The sequence below is a fragment of the Vanessa atalanta genome, chromosome 23 (assembly GCF_905147765.1).
Source record: "Vanessa atalanta chromosome 23, ilVanAtal1.2, whole genome shotgun sequence".
NCBI lineage: Eukaryota > Metazoa > Arthropoda > Insecta > Lepidoptera > Nymphalidae > Vanessa > Vanessa atalanta.
The window spans coordinates 381,950-399,699 of NC_061893.1; the positions used below are offsets into that span (position 1 = coordinate 381,950).

General features: G+C 33.4%; 1 protein-coding gene across 1 annotated transcript in view; it reads left to right on the forward strand.

Annotated features, from left to right (window-relative positions):
* Positions 1-1,583: 1,583 nt before the first annotated feature.
* LOC125073049 (octopamine receptor Oamb) overlaps positions 1,584-17,750 on the forward strand; it is a 146,791-nt gene continuing 130,624 nt past the window's right edge. The window contains exon 1 of the mRNA XM_047683732.1: positions 1,584-1,741. The gene's annotated coding sequence lies outside the window, so the exon portion shown is untranslated. The remainder of the gene's footprint in view (positions 1,742-17,750) is intronic.

Consider the following 17,750-nt stretch of genomic DNA (forward strand, 5'->3'; position numbering starts at 1 on the left):
GATTTTCAAATATCTCTGGCGTTGCGAGGAATGCAGCTCCTCCGCCTTGTGTAACTAAGAACGCGACCAGCATTTCTGCGGTTTGTTAACTACACTCCCTCTGCGCCGACTCATACTTAAACTTAGCGAATTTGTACCAATGTTCTTTCGCTGTGATTGACGCTTTCTACCCACTTAGCCATAGACTGTAAAATAATTAACAGCCTGTTGATGTCCCACTTATGGGCTAAGGTTTTCTCTCACTTGAGGAGAAGGTTTGGACCCAATTTCACCACATTGCTTGAAACAGAGATGAAATATAAATACAAATTAAGCACATGTAAATTCAGTAATGCTTGCCTTGGTTTGAATCCGCAAACATCCGTTAAAATGCAAGCTTCCTAACCATTAGGCCATCACGCTTCTATATTTCGTAGATGCAGTTATATATTTATTAAAATTAGATAACCTCGTTAACATTTCAAATGACAAATACGATAATATTATAATCATTTAATTATTAATTAGTTGATTATTATAATAATATATTTCATGCGTAACGAATTACTTACGCATTTGAACTTTACAACTGATATAATATATTGTGTCATATTTTATAAACATATAAACGGGTCGCGCGCGAAACTTCGCGTTTATTGGACAGACTTTTACCAATTTCGAAACCCATGACAGGTTTTATTTTGATTTAATTTCAGTAAACCGATGACGTCTGTTTGCACGTTTTACATTTGTTTTTTTTTTTTTTATAAACGTCCGTAACTCACTATCTGGCCAGTAACTTTTTCGCGCTCTCTAAAATTAATTCTTTATTAAATCGTAACAATTTAATAAATTGTAATCAATCGTCTTTAGTTTAGCAGCTACGATACGATATAATGCTTTATACGAGTCATACTATTTTGGTTACTTTTAAAGTATAGCTGAAATTTCAAAACGAGATTTTGAGGATATTTTTTATAGCCTAGTTGGCTGGGGCTTGATGGTAGTAGTCAGCCATATTTAGTATAGCTGTGTTCCTGTTTAAAGGATAAATGGGGCAGTGTAAATTCAGACACATTGGACTTGATATCTCCGTTCCCGAGTTTGGTGGCGCATTGGCGATGTAATAAATGGTATATAAAAATAAAAACTAACCATTAAGTGGTCACCACCTAACAAGTCTTTGAAAAAGGGGCTTATATTCTTTATAAGTAACCAAAATCAAACTTTCTTATCCTATGAATCCACCCAAAGCGGATGGACCGTGGTGGATCGTGGTGGATTAAGCACCATTTCCACTCTAAGAGAGAAGACATTTGCCCAATAGTATCTTCTCTTCTTTCTTCATTTTTAATGACCGATAAAGAATTAGTAGCTAACTCATTTCAACTAACTTTTAATATGATATTTAACATGAGAACAAATAACACAATGATACAAAATAAAGTGATCTAAAATTGAGATTCTATTGAATATATTAAAAGCAAACAGAACACGATAAATAAATGAATAGCTAGATTCATAGAACTTCAATGAATGAACGACGCATGTCTGCAAGTCGGCTTTCAAACCTCAGTTTACGATAGACCATCGTCAGGCACGCGCGTCCTTTATTATACGCTACGTAAAGTTTCCGAACAATTATACACCGCGTAAATGATTTTAAATTATACATCGTGTAAAAATTGTGACACGTGATTTAGTGGAGTGTTCTTGTATATTTTGTTAAGTGAAGTTCTAGTTGAATGAGATTTGAATAACGGTAAGTTATCGAAACTATATATTTATTCTAATCGACTAGTTTTATAATTAAAAAACTTTTATCAAATAAATTTATTTTTAGTAAATATTTTTATACATCTAAGCGATGGTTTAGTACAAGATTTCACTGTTAAGCCTTAATCGTCGACGTGAACTTTAAAATATTTTTGAAAGAACCGACTTAGGTTCTTTGCTACATTTTATAAAGAAAACTAAAATTTTAAATATGAATACTATTACAAGATTTTATATATTTTATTAAAATTAATAGCTCTTGTAAAAGGGCTTAGTGGTGAAGGTTTTGTTCCTAACATCGTGGTCTATCGCTAGGTTGCAGCGAATCTTATAGTTCTATTAATAAGTATTTAATATTGAAGCCGGACTTAATTCGTGATAACATGCTTGTTAGGGTATCATAGTTAATTCTGATGTGAAGCTAATGTCAAGTAAATACCTATGACTAATTTATTTAATTAAATTGTGATTGATGTGATATTAGACTTGTTGTCTTTTTTATTTGATTAAATATAGGCAGTATGTCAAATACGTTATGGTAAGTGGTTACCACCGCCCATAGATATTGGGACTACGTAATATTAACCATACATCGTCCATACGTCACTAACCCTGGGAACTAAGATCCCATGTACAGGCACAAGCTGTAGTTGGGGGTAGAATACGCGTTGAGAAGGTACTTGCATAACTAACTTAACCTACCTTCAAGCCTGTGTTTAAAAAAAAACAGTTAAGTGTCTACTAATTTTCTTAACGAATTATTTACAGAGAGTCGTATTTTTTTATTTAGCTCGCATATTAAAACAAAAGTACTGATATAAATTTATTTATACTCATAAAATTATTGATTTGTATTTATAAATAGTTACATGCAATTGTATCGTTCAATTTGGCTAATATAGATAAACTAGCGGTTACTCGCTGCATCGACCGTGTGTTTTATTGATTATTCGTGCGAACTTGGAACTATTTGAAATGTTTCAAGCCTCAGAACTTTAAAACCCTACTATTAAGTACTCGCTTATTTAATATATGTACAAACTGAGTTTTCTTGATACTTTCGTCGTGTGGTATTATGTAATTTATTTAGATTTTTTTTCATGTAAATTTAATCGTATGGACCTTGAAAATATTTAAAGACATATGTTGTAAAATAATTTGTTAAAGATTCATTTGACGAAGATTGAAGTGATTGTAACCTTGTAACAGCCTGTATATATCTCGAGGAGAGGATTTGGAGTTTAATACACCACGCTACGCCTATGCGGTTCGGATAAAAATGTATCAGGTTTCTTCAAGATGTAATAAGCACGAGAAGAATTATATACGTGAAAACTCAGTAGTGCTTGATCGGGTGCGTAGTTGAAAATTACTGGAGTGACTCGGCTTTAAGTTGTAACCTCGTCATTTTCTAAATCATTCAATCATTAATTATCCAATTGCATTGTCACCCAATGCTGATCATAAGCCAATATACGCCAAAGTTCTCTGCCATTCGCATGCGGTCGGATCCCATCATATTTTTTGACGGTGCCGGTGTTTGTGTGCCGCCTTATTGTCTCCACACTAGACCTCGTCTGCTCCACGTTATCAGCCCACTGCTACTTCAGTCTGATAATTCTGCAAACTCTGTCGGCAACTCCATTTGTTTTGTCCGTTTGTATTGTTGTTTCATCTCCGAATAATCTAATTTCTGAGACTCCCAGCATAGTGCGCTTTTGTTTAGGAAAATCATCTTTCGGTAAGTGATCACCATCTCCCATAGAAATTGATGTTGCAGGAAATAGAACACACAATACCATTGCGCCCTTACCGAATACCACTCACTTTTAACAATTGTTAAGTTAATACGAAGAATTACTGTCTGTTTTAAATAAGACATGAAGTCATTACTCAGACTGACCATCGAATGCCCTGTATTAAAAAAAAATGGTATATATTTGTGATATTTTTCAGGTTGAATAAGTATCTTGGTGTGCTCATACGAATATAATATAATCCTATCTCCACCCACAAGTCTATACGATTTCACACGTGCACCAAATTATAAAAAAAAAACAATCGAATTTATTTCAACAAATTTTCACAAATTGGATACGTACATTAAAATCACTTTTAAAAAATATGTTTACTGGTTAAAATATATCTGAAATACCTTCTATTTGCGATTGAATGATTTTAGGGTTAATATGTGATTTTGATACTTGGTGGTAGGGCTTTTTGCAAGCCCGTCTGGGTTGGTACCACATACTCATCAGATATTCTGCCGCCAAACAGCAGTACTCAGTATTGTTATGTTCCGATTTGAAGGGTGAGTGAGCTAGTGTAACTACAGGCACAAGGGACGTAACATCTTAGTTCCCAAGGTTGGTGGCGCATTGGGGATGTAAGGAATGGTTAATATTTCTTACAACGCCATTACCTATGGTGACCACTTACCATCAGGTAGTCCATTTGATCGCCCGCCTACCTAAAAAAAATAATGTTCATAAAGATGATTCCAGTTTTTAACTTCAAATTTGACATTTCACTGAACGTTGATTTACCTTCAAGGCCTCGCTTTGCTTCTTAGTAGATACCTATGTCATAAATGTTTACTCCTTCAATATCATACTTCTTGCTCTAGTAGCTGTTTATCGGTTCTTAAACATAAACATATTTAAACTTATAGATAGAATTACAGAGCGTACTCATTTCTTAAAGGCCAGCAACACACCTGCAAGCCCCAAGGTTTTGCAAATGTCCAAGGGAGGTTGTAGGCATTTTCCGTCAAATGAGCCTCCTGCTCGTTTGCCATATATACCACAAAAATAGATAATAAAAATAATCTGTAACTAATCTAACCATTCGATAAAAATGTGGTAGATAGATATTTTTATATCATCACGCATCACGGTACGAACTACAGGGGCTGTAATCGCACAGAACAGCTGGTTTTATAATTAGGTTATTTTTTTTAAGAAATCGGAATTTAAACGTGCAAAGAGTGAAAAACCTATTTGCACGTTTATCTTCCATTTCATTTCTACCTAAGAAATGAAGTGGGCGCCTGAAAATAAATTTTAAATGAATTCTTACATCTCCAATGCGCCACCACCTAGGGAACTAAAGAGACACCCACCCGTCAAACCGGAACACCACAATAAGAAGTGATATGATGAGTGGATGGTACCTTCCCTAATAATATCTGTATAGATAACTCCTATTAATTACATATTCTTTCACCAAACAACAATGCTATATTGTTGAATTCCGTTTTGAAAGGAGCTTGGTTCAGTATAACTACAGGTAAAAGGTAAAAACTGGTAACATCTTGGGTTCAAAGGTTGGTGACAAATTAATGATTGTATATAGTTAAAATATCCTCCAGTGTCAATGTCTGTGGGCTTACCAATGCTGACTTACCTAGTTTTAAAGGTTATTTTTTAAAGTGAATAATAGTATGTACAGTAGATAAAGATTATCTTACTATTACTACAATAAAAAACTTAAATGTGGATCTAATATCACATTCTCTCTCGGCTGTGACAAATAGCTGTATGTCTAAGAGAAACCTCGTGGTAACTTTACTTAGTCCTAAGAAATTGCTAGACAAATATATTATGTTTTTTGAGACATATAATGTCAACCCACAAAGGAGCATTACGATGTATTAAGTTCTGAATCACTCTCCTTGACATGAGAAAATACTGCCTCAATCATTTGAATGTTTTTTTTTATATACCATTATATTTGAACCACCTTTTCTCCTCAGTTCACGCTTTTTTTTCAGGCAAAAGTAGAAAAAAATATTCATGTCTAAAAAAAAAGTAAATCAATATTTTTTTGAAAATTTTATAATAATTATGGGATCTCGTCCACCGAGCGAACAGAAATTATATACGTAGTTATAAATATAAGTGTCTTATTAGAAATATAATGAAAAAGATACAGTATATCTGCGTATCAGCGTGACGTCAAAAATAGGACGCCACTGACCTTATTATTGGCAACTTAAAAGCCTACACATCCGCCCCTTGGGTTTCGGGCATGGTGAATTTGAATTTTATGTAGTCATTAAGGATTAACTAGAAATCCGGCAGACGTATCCTGTAAAATATATAATAAACATAATATAAGTTATATGTCTTCGGTTTTGAATTAATCGTAATATATAGATTTAGTTTTGTGAAGTTTTTAAAGGTTAATCTATACAATATTTTTTATATACAGTATTCTTATATACTCTTACCGTTAAGAGAGCATCGTACGCATTCGACAATTTTTTCGTCGACTTACGTTGGGAAATCGTTCTCCACGAAAAAATCTTTTATTTTACAGGACAGTATAGTCTGTCCATTGTGTCCCCAAGGTTCGTTGTAAGTTTTATTGAAAAAAAACTGAAATCGAATAGTCCGCGATTCCCGTTAACGTAAAATAGCTTTCTATAAAGAATGCTTTAACAATTATTTATAAAAATAAGTACTAGCCGAACTCGAATATTTTTGTGTTTGACCAATAAACACGGGATATGGAATTCACAAAAATACACTTTAATTATTTTATCCATCACGAATTTACAACAAACTACTGAGTTTTGAGGATGGCTTTAAATTTAATACATAGCATACATACATAACATAAACAGCCTGTAAATTTCCCACTGTTGGCCTCCTCACCCTTTGAGGTGACGGTTTGGAGCATATTCAACTACGCTGCTCTAATGCGGATTGGTGGAATACACATGTGGCAGAATGTCACGACGTTCTGATTGGCAAAGGGCGTCCTTTCATCCTCATGCGAAGGTAAGTACTCGTATATAGTACACAAATAAGTTTTTGTTATAGCTCAAGGCTTGACTATTTACCATCAGTTGGATAATTAGCCCGACCGCCTACGCGTTTTATAAAAAATAATAGGTAATATATCCTGGGCTATATCGCCTCAACATGTACGAGTAAAACTATATATCATATAAAAATCAACTATGAATTTATTTTGGTTTTTTGCCAAAATATTAAAAGAATCATTGCTACTGAGACGAATGGCCAAGTTCTCGAGACGCGTTGGCGCTTGTAAGTTTTAATGTCTTATCTTTCGTAAGATTGGAATCTTTCCAAGGACGACTCTCAGACTGGCTTGGGTTATTTTTTATACATATTTGGCAAGCAATAATATTGTATATTATATTAGAAACCTTTTTCATCTTTCTAAGATGGGACTAGGGAAGCGATGCCAAAGATCCGATTTTAGATTACAATGTTTAATTTTTTTTACGAAAAAATATACCATTGAAGTCCATCTTTATTTTTAGGGTTCGGTGCCCAAAGGACGGATATAAGCTTACAACTAAAAATCAGCCGAATATTCATTTCAATTTATTTGGTTTGTGGTGTATTTATAAAATATTCTTATTAGATAGTACAAGAGTCAAAGTATGTCCAATTGTATAGCGTATCATATATAAAAAATAATAACCTATTTGTCAGTTATAAGGTACCTTACTACTATGATAATACGAAGCAAAATCATTTACATAAAAAAGATTGGCATTTTTTTTCTTAGTAAGATTTGTACGGAACCGTTAGTGAACGAGTCCGCCTTAGCCTGGTCTGTTTGTATTTAAAAATAAAGGTGAACCAGTTTCTTTCTTTGTTTTTTTTTCGCCTCAAAAACTCTTTAGTCTTATCGAACAAAGAGCACCAATAAAAGGTTTCGTATTATTGAGAAATCTTCGTCTTAATTGTACAAAATAGGATTTCTCAGTAGACAGTTATTAAAATAATGATGTCCATATCTCTGACAGTAGGTACTTGGTAAAACCTGCTCATCACTTCTTACAACAAATCGGCGACACTTAGTACAATTGTGTTCTGGTTTTAAGGGTGAACGAAAAGGTAACAAAATCAAAATATACTTTATCCAAGTAGGCTTTTACAAGCTGTTTTGAGTCGTCATTTAACAAACTATATTAAGTAAAGCTACCACTGGCTCGGAATGTAGATTCTACCAAGAAGAATCAGCAAGAAAGTCAGTAGTTACTCTTTATCAACATTTAGGAATACAGTCATGTTAGTTAAATACAATTATATATGTATGTTATGTCTCCTGCCCGGAAGTAAACAATTATTAACTCCACACTTTTTTATCATTTGTATAATTTTGTATCGAATAATATGCCTTCTTTACCAATGTATTTTTTACAAATGATTTGAATTTACGAGCTTCATAATAGCTCTGTTTCTAAAGTTGGTTGCGCATGGACGATGTGCGGTATGGTTAATATTTCTTACAATCTCAATGTCTACGGACAGTGCGGACCAATCACAATCACTTAGCGTATTCAGCAGTGCGCATAGCTAAATAAAAAAATAATATAATGAAGCCGAAGGCTGAGATTTATTAAATGCGATTATAAAATAAAAAAATAGTTCATTTTTATTGTTAAAACATTTTTGATTTATTATTTTCAATATCTCGCTAACTTTCGGCTACGGAACCAATTTTATAGACAAATCTGCTTAAGAATAACACAAGCGTGTGTGTGCAAACAGAGTTTTTCACTCTCTCATTGTCTTCATTCATACATTCCCTTATTCACTCTTATGGAATACCAGTTTTATGCGGTTACGGTTAAAATTTTCAAAGGAAATTTGACAAAACCTTTTAGAAAAGAAATCGCGAGCAATTTTGTACATATTTATAATATAATATTGCTGGCTTACGAAGTCTGCACTGCCCCTGAAAATTCCCTGAAGGAAGAACTGTATATATTTTTATTAGTTCTATTTTTCTGACTAGACCAGCGAGGCGTTTTACACGACTATCGTGTTAATTAACCGTAAAGCCAACGGCAGACAACGGAGGGTAATAACATTTTCCATGAATATTTAAAAAAAAAACCGAAGCTTTATCATCGATGTGATTTCTAAATATATTTTCGCAGTTTTGATTAAAATTAAAGTAGATGAAAAGTAATTATTCATTCGATACCCAGTAGGTATATAATTAAATCAATTTGTCAATGTTGTTTCGTGTTGCCTCGCAATTTCAGACACACCTTAGAATATTAGTGCTCTATAGATTAATAATACTACAGAGAACTCGTCGCGTATTATATTTAGGGAAGAGTTGAAAAATGAGTGTTGTAATCCAGCCAGAATTTAAGTCTGTATTTTTTACTAATCCGCTAAGTAGCAACGTTGTGGAATACATTTCAAACCATACCCATAGGAGATGAAACTTTTGGCTTTTTTTCCTTACAGTGGGACATTTTGAAAAGTCGTATATTATTTTATAGTTATGTTTATAAGTACTTTTCATGTTTATTTTGTGGTGCCTATTATTGTTACATGAAGCAATATTTAATACTTGAGGTTTTGAGCAAGTCCGTCTAGGTAGGTGAGTGAGCCACTGTAACTATAGGCACAAGGGTCAGAACATCTTAGCTCCCAAGGTTGGTGGCGCATTAGCGATGCAAGGAATTGTTAATATTTCTTGCTAAACTTGAAGATTTGACAACAATTTTTTGTGTTATTTATGTTTTTTCTTATGGTAAAATAATCATACCTACCATTTTGTTTCTGACATAATTATTTAGTACAATTCTATGCCTGCAATATTTGATTTACCGTTTATATTATTCGAAGATATATTCCACCATGACAGACATTTTTTGTATATCTTATATTCCTGGAAATCTCTGCAATACATTTAGCATTTTTAGCATTAGCATTAGTAAATTTTCCCACTGCTGGGATAAAGGCCTCCTCTCCCTTTGAGGAGAAGGTTTGGAGCATATTCCACCACGCTGCTCCAATGCGGGTTGGCGGAATACACATGTGGCCGAATTTCGTTGAAATTAGACACCTGCAGGTTTCCTCACGATGTTTTCCTTCACCGCCGAGCACGAGATGAATTATAAACACAAATTAAGTACATGAAATTTTAGTGGTGCTCTGCAATACAATATATACATTTCATTAGCTAAAATATATCTTATTATAATCAGAAGTAACAGTATAAAGTAATAATAGAATATCGTTCCTAGGAATTCACTTTTCTCGGAAAAATCACCAATACTCATAATATATAAGAACTCACCCATTGAACGCGACATATACGAGTACAAACTCAAAAACGCGTCATCTAAAAGATTTCTTTAAGTTTGGGAATATTAGATTTTAGACTATTGTAATGCTCTTAAAATTTTGCATAGTTCCCCCATTATTAGTTGACCCATAAAATATTTTTAGTTGAATTCAAAGAATAAGCAGAATCTTAATTCATATTGTACATTTACTTATGAACCAGTTTTGTGGATATTTTACCGTTGACTCATTGAGAGATATTTCTGGGAAAACTCTTCGTTTGTCATACTTCATAACTCTTTTAGCGAGAAATAATGTTATTCGTAACGCCCGTAGTTTCTTTACAATTTATATGAAAAAAATGTAAGCGATAAATTAATTAAATGAAAATAATTATTAACTATATATGATAATCACTCGTGAGGAACAATGTAAGATGTGTCAAAACGAATGTACTTTCAAATGGGGAAGCATTCGATGTTTTAGAAACAACAGAGTTCTTGGTATTACAATAGACTCTAAGCTCCAATGGGACCCTCATATAAATAAATTAGCGAATAAACACAGCTCTACAGCCTATGCGGTAAAAAAAAATAGACTTTTGACTAATGTAGATACGTCTCGCCTTGTGTATTTTAGTTATTTCTACAGTATAATGTCTTATGGCATCCTACTCTGGGGTAATTCAGCTGATATTAATACCATTTTTGTATTGCAGAAGATTCGCCCAAAAGATTCCTTAAGATGTAAATTTAAAGAAATTAAAATAATGACTGTCGCTTAATTTCGTCACAATAAATTGTATTTATTCATATCATTTTGTTTATTAACAAATTGAACCTCCAAACCCAAACCGGGTCGTTAGTTTTTAAAAAATATATATGCAGAGGTTATTACTGGTTCAATATCGTTATGTACATTTTCGAGTGCAAAGGTTCGTAAAGAAGTATACAGAAATAATATATAATAAATATCAATAACGATTTTAACAACACATTGTATACCATCAATATGCCTCCAAGTTAATGGGGAAATACGTTATAACATGATTCCAGAAAACGTAACTGCCTCTGGTGATATATTAAAATTATATAAAGGAACATTCTTTCTGAAAAGGTTAATATATTTATATAATAACTGGAAAATATTTTTCATTTCATTACGCAATCGCCTCGTGGCATTTATATCAACTTGGACAATTTTTTTTAAAGGTGAATTCTAATGGGCCACCTGGTGGTAAGAGGTCACCAGCGCCCATAGACATTGTTGTAAGAGATATTATACATTCCTCCCATTCCAGCTAAGAAGTTATGTCCCTCGTGCCCGTCCGGGTAGGTACCACCTCCTCATTACATATTCTACTGCCAAACAGCAATACTCAGCATTGTGTTCTGGCTTGAAGGGTGAGTGAGCCGGTGTAACTAAACATTAGGTAGCCGGCCAGTCCGTTTACCGAATTCATAAAATAATAATAAGGCTGAGTTTCGTTCATTCGTTTTTCAGGCTTGTACAAATTCCATTCACCAAGTAAAGAAGAGAAAGAAGAGGGAAGCGGTTATTCACTTTTTATATTTCCTACCAACAAACAACGCAATACATCGTATTGCTCAATTTCAGCTTAAACGGTGAGTGAGTTACTATAATTAGTTCAACGGAGATCACTTACCATCAAGTGATATTTACTAGTCTGCTTTTCTCTGTGTACTCAGTACTCTGTAGATAGAGTGTATCGACACGCACACACTAAATTATGGACGGTTAAATTCGGCCAAATTGTATCTTTATCTCAGGTACGAATAAAGTAAATTGTTGCTTGTACGTTACATCATTTATTCAGTATCTGATCATGGCGTTACATTGTAATTAGTAACTTAAAATAACGCCTTAAAAATGAGTTATTTTAATTGGACAATTTGATTCTATTGAAGTCGATTTGCTTTCGATGATATTGTATTACAAGAGTTTATTTTTATCACTTATCGGAATATTACATGATAATAAAAGCGAAACAAATTTACTGGTATTAACAAATCGGTTTAGAGAGTTTGAAAGAAATTCACTGCTCTGCTGTACTATGTGTGATTTATGACTTCTGTTATAAATGTTATTTAGTATACCGTCAAGTAATTGAAGCGATAGAGAGTTACAAGTATTAACGTCCAGTGTTAGCCAAGAATATATGAAAGTAGATAATATTTTGTTTACTTGAATAAAATAATAGCTCTCACAGGTTGGGTGGCTCGAAAAACTGACCACCAACTCAATTGACCACACCTTTCAACAAATCATTTTTGTGATATATATGATTACGATTGGCTGATGATGACGGCGAGCTGAATATTTATTAGAGTCGAGCTGGTAACAAGTGGCATAGTGCCTAAAATTGTATACATTTTAATCAAAGATTCCGTGTTCAAATCGGGGCAAGCATCACTGACTATTCATGTGGTTTTGTGTATATGATTCATTCGTGTTCGGTGAAGGGAAACATCGTGAGGAAATTTGCACGTACGAGGAGAAATTCTGCCACATACATAGGTATCCATTGATGCAAAACGCTGGACTATTAAAATTTATCAATAATGCTCTTAAATTAATTTTTAAAATTAATGTTATGGTTCTGTGGAAGTTTCATATTGATCTATCATAAGCATTTCTAAACAAGTATTATTTTTTATTTATGGCATTGGTTAGCGGACGAGCATATGGGCCACCTGATAGTAACTTGTCACCGCCGCCCATAGACAAAGGTGCTGTAAGAAATATTAACCATTCCTTACATCACCTATGCGACACCAACCTTGGAAACTAAGATGTTATGTCCCTTGTGCCTGTGATTACACTGGCTCACTCACCCTTCTAAATGAAACACAACAATACAGAGTACTTTTTTTGGCGGTAGAATATCTGATGAGAGGGTGGTACCTACCCAGACGGGCTTGTACAATTGTAAATTATGCTCTAACTTTCGTTTGTTCAATTTTTGTCATTTGTAAAAACAATTAACGTCTTAATAGGTACTTAATAGCTGTTCTAAGAATTTTTGTCTAGATGACTAAAGAATGCCCAAAAGTTAAACTAATTACCAGAAACATGGTACTCGTTTTTGGAATCATTAAAAGTGATGAACGTAATGACGTCACGACACTTAAACGAATATAGAATCGAGCAGGCCGCCATTGTGATCAATTGTACTTGGGTTTGAGAACAATCAATACTGTGTAGGCTGTGAAATTTGTTTTAAATCTTAACATATAAAAATTTTCGTGTCCGATTTAATATACCATCGAACTCTTTATAAATAAACTCACCGAAGTTTCTGTATATGTACATACATATATATTTTCTTCGTAAACGCTATAACAGCTGTGCTTTATATATTAACAGAAGTTGGATACATACTTCCATACATCTTTAAAGAAGGATAACACATCCTTTTATTCTAAGTTTAAATTTCTTAATTAATCGATTTTCAAAATTTGTCTATATGTCCTTACTAAAAGCATAAATATCTTACATAAGAAATGAAATATTTTAATTAAAAAGTTTTATTCTCCATTTATTACCCAAACAAGGTGAATTTTTAAAAATCCTTCCATAGTGCATTACGTTCTATAATAAAATAGGATACATATACATTATACATACATATATATATATACCTATATGTTTTATAGAAATATATCTTGAATGTTCCAACATTTACAATTCCATTTCTAACTCATATATTTTCGCGATAAAATATATCAACCCTTAACGAACTACCGGAAGGAGTTCGGAACCCGTCGCGTCGTGCGTCGCGGTGACTCGTTAGATACGGGGAAACGCTGTTTTCGATTAGCGAAACGAAACTTATTCTTGTGTTAAATAACGAAGCGTTTAAAAGTGTGCATACAAAACTAAATTAATTGTATTTATAAATGTTCAAAATAATAAGAGCCTATAAATATCCTAGGCTCTCTTTTGAGGAGATTTGAAACCTACTTCAACGTGTTTTTCAATGTGAATTGATATATGTCACAGTTAACTAGTTGTATAAGCCTTTTGTTTAATATCCTAGCCATTTTAGTTAGTTAGCTCAACGAGCGGTCTGAATGACATTCAGCCTATAGATCTTGTGTTTCTAGAATAAAGTAAAATGCTTTAGACTGAAATAAAGATATGTATATGTTTGGTCAGGTGTGATTTGAATATAATTATTTTTTGAGAGAGGGACTAAGATTCGACTTAGGAGATCTCCACCGGAGCACAGCGCCGGTTTTTATTACCGGTTAATCAGAATTTTGGGCAAAGACGATTCAAAAGTACTTGGATTATATTAGAATAAATTATTTTTATTTTTAAGAAAGAATCTCAATTTTCCAGTAAATTAACACCGTAACCTTTTTTTTTGTTACGCTCAAAGTATTCAGATTATAAATAAATAATCAGTTTGTTAAAAATACTATCGTAGAGTTTGACGATTACGATTGTCTTCCAAGAATTTACCAATATTTTTCCTGATTAATATCGTCCAGTTGAAAGCTGTTTTTTTATATGAAATATAATATTTTTGATCTCCATGGTCGAGTAGTGTGTACACTGGTTTTCATGGGTACGCCACTCCGAGGTCCCGGGTTCGATTACCGGCCGAGTCGAAATAGAAAAAGTTCATTAGTTTTCTATGTTGTCTTGGGTCTGGGTGTTTGCGGTACTGTCGTTACTTCTGATTTGCCATAATACAAGGCTTTAGCTAGTTACATTGGGATCAGAGTAATGTATGTGATGTTGTCTAATATTTATTTATTTATATTGGCGCTTCTGGTTGGTAGGACCGACTCATATGTCGTGACAGCAAACTCCACGACGCTCTCTCACGCCGTGTGTGCGCGTGTCGTGTACATATATATAGTTTGATATATCGTTGTTAAATGTAATACATATATAATTAAACATATTAAATTTAAAAAAAGTAAAATTTGTTTGTTTGTCTGTGGGGGGTAATTCCAGGAACTAATGATCCAATTCCATTTTTTTTCACTTATAGAAAGTTACATGATTAATCAGAGGTCATATATTATATTTATTTTAAAGGTAACAAACAACCAAACCAAACATGTTTTGAGATCAACTAATGCTTGAAAATGGAAGACAGGAATTTTCAGATTAAAATATCCTTTACATCAATACACCACTATAGGAGGTAAAAAGGTTACACTAGCTCTCTCGGCCTTAAAATTGGTGTCTTACTTTTCAGCGGTAGCAAATATAATATGTGATAAGTGACAAAGGAGTAATCCATTTTTTTTTTTTATAGAAATAAACGGTCTGTTAACGTAGAAATTAGAATCGACATCGTTGTCTGGAACAAAGAGTTAATTTTCTAAGGCACTGCACAGCCGGGCACGACGCCAGCTACAATGCGGGCTATCTGATTACGATCTTTTTGGACTACAGAGCTGGATAATCAGATGCTATGTACACTCGTTGTATCGACTTTAACCACTTTGTAATACTTTTATACTTAAATAAACAATGTCCGTTACGTTTCTGTTATTTTGTTTGATATTTTATTTTGTGCGTGTATTATGTTTATTTGAATTTTGATTGTCTTTTGTTTTTGTATATATTTTTTTCCGAATTAAACGTTGATCCAGGATAGAGATGTATTCCAGGTGTCTTTTCTGAAAGAGTGTTATCGGTTTTGGGATTCCGGATTGCTGGGCCGATTCGTGTGGCTTTTGTCCTGCCTGTGGTCGGATCAGATACATTAGCAATTGCTATTATAAATTGCAAATAAAATAGAATAAATAAAACCAAATATTTTTTTGTTCTTTTATTTAAGCCCTAATTCAATCCGATATAATAACTTAAATGTATTTTAGAATATAAAACCACAAAGAACTAACTGAATATAAACTACTTAAGACGCTAGATATTCAGAAATCGGCCCGTTCGGGTCTTGTTTAAATTTAGGGTATTAGGCGCAGCCCTCGAGGCTACTATTTTAAGATATTTCCATTTGAATTTAGCTAACAAAAAAAAAATCAATTATTTATTGAAACAATATTGTCAACCTCATAGAATAAATTCAATTTAATTTAGATTGTTCTTTATTATATAATGTGGTTACATAGCCTGATATCAGAGAGTATACCAGATAGACCAGATATTTCAATCTGGAACACCACCTGAATTTTATTCATTCAGGTGTTTTAAAAATTCATCAACGATTCCAAAAACTTCCCATCTTAGAGGTAAGGCGCTTCAGAAGTAGCCTAACTTTGGTATTTCAACGAGCTTTAAACTTTGTATTAAGGTTAAAGTGTTTCGGAAAATATTTTGAGGTGAGTATGGGTTGTTTTACTTAAGATGTATTTTAAAGTACCGACTTGATTGGATTTGCTTTTGTATATATTTTTCACGTGTAGTTTGGTAAATGCAGTATCTAATTTTTTGGTATGCTTTGTGGCTACTCCATGCACGAAATTATCGAATAACTGACGGTCAAACTCTTTCTAAACTGCTTGATGAGGTTTGCGTAGAGATGTTGGATCACTCTGCATCTTCTACCGCATTTTTTGTAGATGTCCATGGGCGGTGGCAGTCACTTTACGACAGGTGAGCGTCATGCTAATTTGCCACCTTTAACATAAAAATAATGCAGGGTACCTAGGCAGGTCACAATTTGGTTATTTATAAAAGCTATTTGAATACGATTATTGCATAACTCCGTTTTTAATAAAAAAAGATGTAATAATGAATACAAACAAATATCAAGCTAGATAGGAAAGGAGCTCCGAGAAGTGCCTAGGGCACCGACATCATTAATCCAGCCCTAACAACGATAGAATAGCACTGGATAGTTGGTAAATCTATATGCTGAACAATGCTTATGGAATATTTTAATGTCTGTCTGTATAGTAATGGTAAATTCGATGGTGATAGTTGCTATGCTAGAATCTATACCAGCGTTGCAGAACTATCGATAGTTGTACTCGACAAGTATTCAGGATATCGATAGTATCGTTTTGATCAATACTATCGATAGTATCGCTAACTCTCTGTAAGCAATACTATTGGGAGCAGCGATACTATTGATAATATCGGTAGTATCGATAGTTTTGGTTTAAGGTAATGGTTTTTGCAATACTATCGATAGTATTGCTCATCCCAATGAGTACTATCGATATTATCGATAGTATTGACACGTGGCAATACCATCGATATACTATTGATACTATCGCTAACACCTTAAATTCGATAGTCTATCGATTGTGGACTATCGATATGCAACACTAATCGATACGAGCGAGTACCAAGTTTCAAACTAGGCTTTATCGAACTGTCGGTCAGTCGTAGTCGGTCAGAAGTACGATCTAAATAAGTGTGAACTAATTTATGTATTTATAGCCTTTATTGTATAACATACAAAAATGATCATTATACATAACAATATACAATATTATGTTATTTTTTGCAATAATTCCACCGTTGGGACCAATTACTACCAAAAGAATCATCCACTCCTCCGCCTATATATAAGAATTTTCTAGATAGCCTTAACGTCGGCCTTATCCTAATACGCTAACATAAATCAAAAATTGTTCAAAAATTACGACTTAAATCAGTTAGAGAGAGTTATTAAGAAAGTTATAAATTTTAATTGCTGAAATACAAGTAGGTAATAATAAAAAAAAAAAATGTGTCCACATTTTAGTGTGTTCTCTCAAATTGTGTTTCCGACACATGCCAAAACCACAACTAAGTTCGTTTGATATAAAACGTTCAGCATCATCATCGAGTCAGTCGGAAAACTGCTCGACAAAGGTCTCCCCCAAGGATTTCCACGATGGCCGGTTTTAAACGCTTTTAGGTGAATTACTTTACAAAATCTCATTTGTTAAAGTTAAGTTGTGCAATTTATGTAACAGATAAAAACTTAAC